The sequence below is a fragment of the Cynocephalus volans genome, chromosome 1 (assembly GCF_027409185.1).
Source record: "Cynocephalus volans isolate mCynVol1 chromosome 1, mCynVol1.pri, whole genome shotgun sequence".
NCBI classification, from domain to species: Eukaryota; Metazoa; Chordata; class Mammalia; order Dermoptera; family Cynocephalidae; genus Cynocephalus; species Cynocephalus volans.
Genome location: NC_084460.1, coordinates 64,279,336 through 64,288,996, shown reverse-complemented (window position 1 = coordinate 64,288,996; position 9,661 = coordinate 64,279,336). Strand labels below are relative to the sequence as shown.

The following is a 9,661-nucleotide window of genomic DNA, read 5'->3' as shown; positions in this document are numbered from 1 at the left end:
GAAATTTATGTCACCCTTATGTTCGTAGAGGTAAGATGTATGAAGCAAAGAGGAAGAGAAACCTGGAGAAGTCAGAGAAGCTGGTTAAGTATGTGAAAGGGAAAAGGATAGTTGCAGGGCTTGTGGAATGTGTGTGTGTGTACGCGTGCACATGGGAAATGGGAGAGAAGGAGGAGGAGAAAGAGAGATTATTACTTTTCATCATGCACTATAAATATAATTCCTCTTGGAATTTTAGTGAGATTTCAGAAAAGATTAATTTGGCCTTTTGATTTAATTGGCCCTTCTTTTGTACTTGTTAGTTACATCTTGGTGTTAGTATCTTTTCAGGTATGATTTCTGTACTCACCAATGAATTGTAAACTCCCTCAGACCTTGAATCTTTTGCATCTCTGTGCCTCATTTGTGTCACTGCTTGGACTTGGCCCCTTGCTGCCATGGCCACCGTGTGCATCCCATCCCAGTGCCTTGAGCGTATGTTTGCTCACACAGCTGTGGATTCACTGATGGGCCTGTGCCCTTGAGTGCAGGAACAGAGACACATAAAATGTGTGCAGTTGCTCAGTTCACAGTATTCAGTGTGCACAGGTTCTGCCTCATTTGGCATTCAGAGTTCTGTCCTCTCTAACAGGTGTGTATCATAGGAGCGAGCATGCATAAATTTTCATTACATAGAGAAATATATAAAAATTTTGAAGACCATCCCCTGCTTTTATTCTCCCCCCTTTTATAACTTAAATAAAGTATGGGTTAGGATTGGAACAGTGTGAAACTCACACTGCCTGGTCCTGTGGTGACAGCTTACTGGTCCCATCTTTTTGCCAGGTGAAAGGAAGGGATGTTGCATGATGAATAGCCGAGGGTCCTTTCCAGCAGCTGCAGGATTTTCTAGGGACTCCCTGGCACCTTCAGGTTGGTGACAGAATTCAGTTATTTGCAGTTGTAGAGCTGAAGTCCTTGTCTCATTACCGACTGTCACCCAGGGCCACCCTCTGCACCTTCTCCCATGGCCCTTCCTTCTTTACAGCCAGCAGTGGGGAGCTGAGTCCCTCACTTGCTTTCAATCTTTCTGACCTCCCCTTTGTCGCCAGCCGGGTAAAACCCTCTGCTGCATCTAATCACCTGGGATTAGATGAAGCCCACCTGCTGTATAATTTGATGAAATCGTGTAGCAACACTGGGGGCAAAAGTCGTGGGGTCATCTTAAAACTCTGCTCATCCTAGTGCCACTTCCATCCCTGAGCAGAGGGACAAAGATGGGAAAAGCGTTACTGGAGCCCCGAAAGCTGGAACCACAGAGGAGAAGCCAGCTCTCAGGAGCTGTCACTGGGGGAGCAGGGAGTAAAGGCCTGACTTCTCTCCTGCCTGTGCTCCTCATTGGCCAAATCCCACAGAGAAACAGCTGTAGAGACTGGGTGATCCAGTCTTTAGGAGTCGGCTTTCTACGGTGTAGGCAAAGGAAAGAGAACAGAGGAAGGGACAAAGGTGAGAAGATGCAAGAGAACAAACAGCGCATTTAGCATTTTCTTGTTTTTCTTGCTTTTATAAATGCCATTTTCCTCTTTGTTTATAATGAAAGCACTTGGATTGTGTCTTTAATTTTAAACCATACTGCCTCACCAAATTTTCTTACTGTTTGAGGTAGGTTTTCAGTTGATTCTGCAAGATTTTCCGGATATAGTCTTTTAAAAATTAACTTCCTAATCTTGTTATTGCCATTTTTTATGGTAAAATTCACATAACGTAAAATTTACCATCAATGACATTTCGTGTATTCACAATGTTGTAAATACCACTAATTCCAGAATTTTCCCATCACCCCACTGGGAAGCCCTGTACCCATTAGTACTCACTCCTGTTCCCTTCCCCAGCCCCTGGCAACATCTAATCTGCTTTTTGTCTTTATGGATTTGCCTACCCTGGACATTTCATGTTAAGTAGAATCATATAATATGTGGACTTTTGGGTCTGGCTTCTCTAACTTGGCATAATATTTGCAAGGTTCATCCATGTCATCGTGTGTGTCAGTACTTTGTTCCTTTTTGTGGCTGTATAATATTCCATTGTACAAATAGACCACATTTCATTTTGTTTATTTATTCAACAGTTGATGGACATTTGGATTGTTTCCACCTTTTAGCTAGTGAGAATAACGCTGCTATGATTGTTCATGTACAAGTTTTTCTTCAAACAACAATTTTCAGTTCTTTGGGAGTATATACCCCAAAGTGGAATTGCTGGGTCATGTGGCAATTCTATATTTAAGTTATTGAGGAATCACCAAACTGTTTTCCACAGCAGCTGCACTGTTTTCATTTCCACCAGTATTGTACAAGGGTTCCAACTTCTCAACATCCATGCCAATTCTTGTTACATATTTTCCTATTTTAAAAAAATGTGGCAGCCCGCACAGAGTGGGGAGACGTCCGGCAAGGGAGGCGGAGACTCAGCAGAAACCACACACCCTGTGGGGCCGCCACTGTGTGATCCAGCAGGTAGGCTTCACCGCAGGCACCCAGCTCCATCCCCAGCCCTGCCTAGTGTGCTTGGAGAAGAGAGACGTCTGGCAGGGGAGGTGGGAACTCCACGGGGACCACACTGCTGCTGTGCGATCCAGCAGCCCGGCCCAATGTGTACAGAGCACAGAGATGTCCAGCAAGGGAGATAGAAGCTCCGTAGAGTCCACACACCCTGTGGGGGGGCCGCTGCCATGTGATCCAGCGGCAGGTAGGCTTCACTGCCGCCACCCAGCTCCATCCCAAGTCTGGCCTAGCGCGCACAGAGCAGGGAGACATCCTGTAGGGGAAGGGGAAGCTCTGTACAGACCACACGCTCTGCGGTGCCTCGGTGCATTCCAGCAGCCCTGGCCAGGGTGCACGGAACAGGGAGAAGTCCTGCACGGGAGGTAGAAGCTCAGCAGAGACCACACATCCTGTGGTACCGCCCCGTGATCCAGCAGCCCAGCAAAGACCAAGCTGACCAGAGAGGTGGCTCCCCGGAGAGGCCCAAGACCTGAGGCAACCACACACACAAGGCACTAGAGGCCAACTGAGCAGTCACGGAGGTAGCCATACCAAATTGGCAACCACAGCAACATCTTAGTTAGTCAATAGTGTCAAAACTGTGGGCTGTGAAACCCCCTGCCACAATGAATAAACATCAAAAAAAGATACCAGAAATACAAAAAATCAAGAAAGTACACCACCAAAAGTTAATAAATCTCAAGCTCGAGATCCTATAGAACAAGAAGCCCTTGAAATGACTGACAAGGAATTTCGAGTGATAATTCTAAGGAAACTGAATGAGATACAAGAAAACTCAACTAGACATCATGATGAAACGAGGAAAAGTATACAGGACCTGAAAGAGGAAATGTACAAGGAAATCAATGTCCTGAAAAAAAATGGAGCATAACTTGCTGAACTGAAGAAGTTATTCAGCGAAATAAAAAACACAATGGAGAGTTTAACCAGCAGGCTTGCGGAAGTTGAAGAGAGAACCTCTGAACTTAAAGATGGGCTGTTTGAAATAACACAAGCAGACAAGAAAAAAAGAAAAAAGAATCAAAGACATTGAAGAAAATCTGAGAGAGATATCAGACAACCTTAAGCACTCAAATATCCGACATCACTCAGCATCTGGGAAATGCCAATCAAAACCACACTGAGATACCATCTAACCCCAGTTAGGATGGCTAAAATTCAAAAGACTCTGAACGATAAATGCTGGCGAGGTTGCGGAGAAAAAGGAACTCTCATACATTGTTGGTGGGACTGCAAAATGGTGCAGCCTCTATGGAAAATGGTATGGAGGTTCCTCAAACAATTGCAAATAGATCTACCATACGACCCAGCTATCCCACTGTTGGGAATATACCCAGAGGAATGGAAATCATCAAGTCGGAGGTATACCTGTTCCCCAATGTTCATCGCAGCACTCTTTACAATAGCCAAGAGTTGTAACCAGCCCAAATGTCCATCATCGAATGAGTGGATACAGAAAATGTGGTATACCTACACAATGGAATACTACTCAGCTATAAAAACGAATGAAATACTGCCATTGCAACAACATGGATGGACCTTGAGAGAATTATATTAAGTGAAACAAGTCAGGCACAGAAAGAGAAATACCACATGTTCTCACCTATTGGTGGGAGCTAAAAATAAATAAATTCACACACACACACACACACACACACACAACCGGGGGGGGGCGGGGGAAGAAGACATAACAACTACAATTCCTTGACGTTGATACGACAAGCAAACAGAAAGGACATTGTTGGGTGGGAGGGATGAGAGGGAGGAGGGAGGGAGGTTTCGGTAATGGGCCACAATAATCAACCACATTGTATATCAACAAAATAAAATTAAAAAAAAAAAATGTGTAGCTACCCTAGTGGGTATGAAGCAATTTCTCATTGAGGTTTTGATCTGTGTTTTCCTGATGACTAATGATGTTGTGCATCTTTTCATGTGCTTGTTGGCTGTTTGTCTATCTTCTTTGGAGAAATATCTATTCAAATTTTTGCCCATTTTTAATTGGGTTGTCTTTTTGTTGTTATGTTGCAAGAGTTGTTATGTATTCCGGATACTAGACCCTTATCAGATATGCAATTTGCAAATATTTTTTCCCATTATGGGTTGTCTTTTCAATTTCTTGGTTGTGTCCTTTGGTGCACAAGTATTTTATTTGATTAAGTCCAATTTATTTATTTATTTATTTATTTTTGCTTGTGTTTTTGGTACCATATCTAAGAAACCATTAACAAATCTAAGACATGAAGATTTACCATGTTTTCTTCTAAGAGTTTTATGGTTTTGGCCCTTGTATTAAGGTTCTGATTCATGTCGAATTCATTTTTGTATATGATGTGAGGGAAGGGTCTAACTTCATTAGTTTGCATGTGGATATCTAGTTGTTACAGAAGCATTTGTTGAAAAGACTATTCTTTCCCCATTGAATGGTCTTACACCCTACTGAAAATTCAGGTATACAATCTTAGGGCTTGTAAATAATTTTATCTCTTACTTTCTAATTTTTATAACTCTATTCTCTTTCTTTTATCTAATTGCATGCACTGATACTTCAAGTATAACATTATATAATAGTGCTGGTATTGAATATTTTTGTTTTTTTCTTGATTTCAGTGAAAGTACTCCCCTAGTAAGCATCAGAACATATTTCATATTAGATATATTTTAACGGCAAAAAAATTGTCTATTTCATTTTATTCAGTGTTGTTTTAAAGAATTTTTAGAAAAATATTTTTACAGCAATTCTGGAAATGATCATGTTATTTCTTCTTAGAATTATTAATGTGATGAATTATATTAATACATACTTCATTATAGAACTATCTACTATTCCCTAATCACCCTACATTATTTTTTAAATGGTGCTGAACTTTACTTCTATATTTTATTTATTTATTTTTGGTATTGATACTTATAGGTGGTATTGGTGGTGACTTGCAGTATTCTTTTTGGTGCAATATTTTCAAGTTTTGGTCACTCATGTAATATTGACTTCATATAAAAAAAGTGAAACAATGCCTTTTTTCCAGTGTTCTGAAACAGCTTTAAAATTATTGGAATTAGGGCCGACCCTGTGGCTCACTCGGGAGAGTGCCGCGCTGGGAGCGTGGCAGCGCTGGGAGCACCGAGGCCATAGGTTCGGATCCTACACAGGGCTGGCTGGTGTGCTCACTGGCTGAGCGCGGTGCAGGCAACACCAAGCCAAGGGTTATGATCCCCTTACTGGTCATAAAAAAAAAAATTATTGGAATTATCTGCTGTTTAATGTTAGTTACAATTCCCCTGTAAAAATGTCTGGGCCTGTTGCTTTTGGGTATGGGGTGGAGAGGAGTGGTATAGTTCCTCAACAATTTTTCCTTTTTCTATTTTGCAAGGTGGTCAATTTAGATCTTCTATCTCTTTTGGGATCCATTTGGTTAATGTGTGCTTAGAAGATTGTCCATTCTGTCTAGGATTTCAAGTTGACTCAAATAGCATTGAGTGAATGATCTCTAATGATGTTTTAATTTCTCCTGTTTCTGTAATTATTTTTACCCAATCATTTTTTATTTTGTGTATTTGTGCTTTCTCATGTTGTTTTCATAATAATAGTATATAATGACTTATCTTTACTTTTCAAAAAATCACCTTTTTACTTTGTTTATTTTTATTTTATTTTATTTTTGGAGGGTGGTTGGTTGATACAGGGGTCAAACCCTGGGCCTTGTGTTATCAGCACCATGCTCTAACTGACTGAGCTAACCAGCCAGCCCAGCTTTTAAATTTATTTGTCAGTTCTCCCTATTATCTTATTTTTCTGTCTTGTTAATATCTGCTCTTATCTTTATTAACTCCTTTATTTTGATTTCCTTCAGTTGATTGTGTTGTGCTACTTCTACTTTTTTTGAGTTAGGTGCTTAATTAATCTATTTTCACTTTTTTATTGTTATAAGTGTTTCTAGGTATTTTCCTCTTGAAAGTTCTACTTCAAGAATTTTCCTCTTTTAGCTGGATTTTTTGATGACCTCAACAAATTTATTCTAAAACATATGAAAGTAGAAATATCTATTTAATAGATATAGTAATTTCTTTCAATGGGAGATGAAGGAAGAAAGATGACCTACCAAATAATAAACCATAGTACAAAGCCATAGTGTCAAATAAAAGTATGAATAAAGATTGATTATTGTTGAGGCTGGGGATAATTTCTCTCCAGCCCTTTTATAAGGGACTAATTCCCTCCATTAGGATTAGAAAGGTCCTTATCACCTCCTAAAGGCCCTACCTCTTAATACTGTTGCACTGGGGATTAAGTTTCCACATGAGTTTTATAGGGATACATTCACACCACAGCATCACGGTGCCCACCACAGCAAGACAGCAGAGCAAGCACATGCTACGCATACGTTTGGTGGAGTGGAGTCCCACACAGTTGCTGTAAGCGGCAACCCAGATGTTCACAGAGCAACATCTGAAAACACAGGGGAGAGAAAGAGTGAAAAGACAATGGAATGAACAGCACAATGCCATTCACGAACTGAACACTCAGAAGAATGAAACAGCACAAAGCCACACATCAAATGCTTACTGGGCGTTCACACTCTGTTGAGGATCCTGGTGACACGGCAGTGAATGAAACAGATGGAGGTTCCTGCCCTCATGGAGTTGTCATTCCACAGGGACATGCAAGGAGAAGTCCCCAGCACACTGTAGTTGGAGTCATGACAAGAGGAGGTGGAACATGGCCAGAAGCCAAGGGGAAGAGGCCAGTGGATATGGGACAGGATACTTCCGAGGAACAATGATGGTGATGCTGTCAGCCAAGATTAAACACATCAGAAAAGAGTAGAAAACACACACAAAGCCAGAACAGCCCTCAGCCCCATGCAAATCATCTCTCAGCCTGCACATCTAAGAATGGAATTCCTGTCCCTGTAATTCTAATGCTGTGGCCCTACTAGCATTACTAGAGCATGACTTTGACTGTATGTGTAACTCATTCATGTAGGGGCTGACTAGGGTCTCTGCAGACCACACAAACATTGTTGATATTGATCTCAATCTATGTAACACCCCTGTAATGACACATGCAATAAGTCTGGATTCCTCTGCTGCTGGGGTGTCCCCACTGGCAACTGCAAACTTTATCCAGACTCATGAGTGAATACAACATTGCCACTGATGTTATGAGAAAACAGCCCACCCGATGTGGGAAACCCATACTTATCTGGCATGTCCAGACACAGCCCCCTGTTGCCATTTATTTATGTTCCTTCAGAGGGAACAGTTGGGTTGCTGAGTCCATGGATGAGGTTGCATGACTTGGATGAGGTCAGATAATAACTCCCTCTTTGAACAGTAGCAGCCATGGCACAGAAGAGGCAAGACCCTGAGAATCATACTGGAAATGGGAAGAGTTGCACTCTGAATGATTGTGGGTCTTCGATTGTATTTCCTGTGTCCATGCACATAGTCAACCTTGGCTCCCATTTGGACAAAAAGAATTTTCATTTTTACTTCAATCTTTTTTGGGAATCAAAAAGTCATAAATCCCTGTTGTTGCTGAATTTGTGGTTTATCATTCAATTGTTCCCCTAGATTATATAAAAAGATGTATGGAGAAATTTCATTTTGGAATCAGATGATTAATTCTTTTCCTGATTCAGAACTGTTTCTTGTAATGTGGAGTCTCTGTGCTGACCCTGTAAGAAGGCAGCTCTGCTGTATTTCCTCTCTTGTACTTCGGCTAAAAAGCCTCGGGGGTCTTTCTTGGTATGTCCTGGGGTCACTTCATGGTGGATATGACTAACCACATCTAACAACCTGGCCAATGTAGTAGCCAAACCAAGCATCTCAGTCAGCTCAGGCTGCTATCACTGAATACTACAGTCTGGGTGGCTTAAACAACACACATTTCTTTCTCACAGTTCTGGAGGCTGCAAGCCCAAGATCGAGGTGCTGGTAGATCCAGTGTCTGGTGAGGGCTGTCTTCCTGACTTGCAGATGGTAGCTTTCTCATGTGTCCTCACATGGAGGAAAGAGAGAGCTCTAGTCTCTTTCTCTTCTTATAAGGATACTAATCCCATCATGTGGGCTCCACCTCATGGCTTCATTTAACCCAGATTACCTCCCAAAGGTTACACCTCCAAATAACATCACATTAGGGGTTTAGGGCTTCAACATATGGATGGGGGGGTACACAAGCATTCAGATGACAGCACCAAGGTCACCTGCACACCATCATTTTTGCGAGGGCCATGCTAATCTTCTCTGTATCATTCCAATTTTAGTATATGTGCTGCTGAAGCAGGCACACACACACCATCATTTGTATCCCTCAGTCATGTCTGCTGGAGGAGATGTGAGGGGTTAACACATACAGGGAGCAGCTACTGAGCAGACCAACGCCCTGTGCTAGGAGTGTAGTCCATGTTGCTAACACTGCAGAGCTATGAAGATCCACAACTGTTTGATACTCACTCTGCCCCTGAGCTATGGCAAAAGGCTTTTCTAACTCACATGGGAAATGCTCCATAAAAGGAGCTACGATGGCAAGTAGCACCACAGCTTGCAGGAGCACAAGGTCACGTATATAACAATTCTCATTCCATGGGCTATTAACTGCCCATCTCTTCAGTAATTCCATTTCTATTAGAAACTGCTAAAGTCCATGGTAATTTGTCTATTAGGCCTATAGGCTGCTGAAAGTACTTAGTGGCCTCTTGCAGAACCCTAAAGAAGTGCAGGGTAACTGGCAACTACAGAACCACAGCAGCCGCAGCAGGCAGGTGGGGGGGTCTCGCTACTCAAAGGTGACCTCTGCCTTTGTGTGCACGTTTTCCTCATAAGCTTCATTACAACATGGCATAAAGAGTCCTAGACAGACTCACAAATATGCTTCCAGTTCTAGCCCTCATCTAGTGACTGACCTGCTTCCTGCCTTTCTTCAGGATCATCTGGAAAGGTCTCACCCATTACTGTCCATGCCGGTCTCTGTTTCTGAGTCATGGATGCTCACTATCCCATTTAAACCAGACACTATAATACCATCACCAGACACTGTTTGATGATTTTCCAACTCATTATTATAACTTTTCCTTCAACAACCATGGTGATGTAGTTAAACCCCAGAAGATGAAACC

General features: G+C 42.0%; 1 pseudogene; it reads right to left on the bottom strand.

The window, feature by feature from the left end:
* Positions 1-8,757: 8,757 nt before the first annotated feature.
* Positions 8,758-8,833, bottom strand: LOC134365576 (U6 spliceosomal RNA; annotated as a pseudogene).
* Between the last annotated feature and the right edge of the window lie 828 nt (positions 8,834-9,661).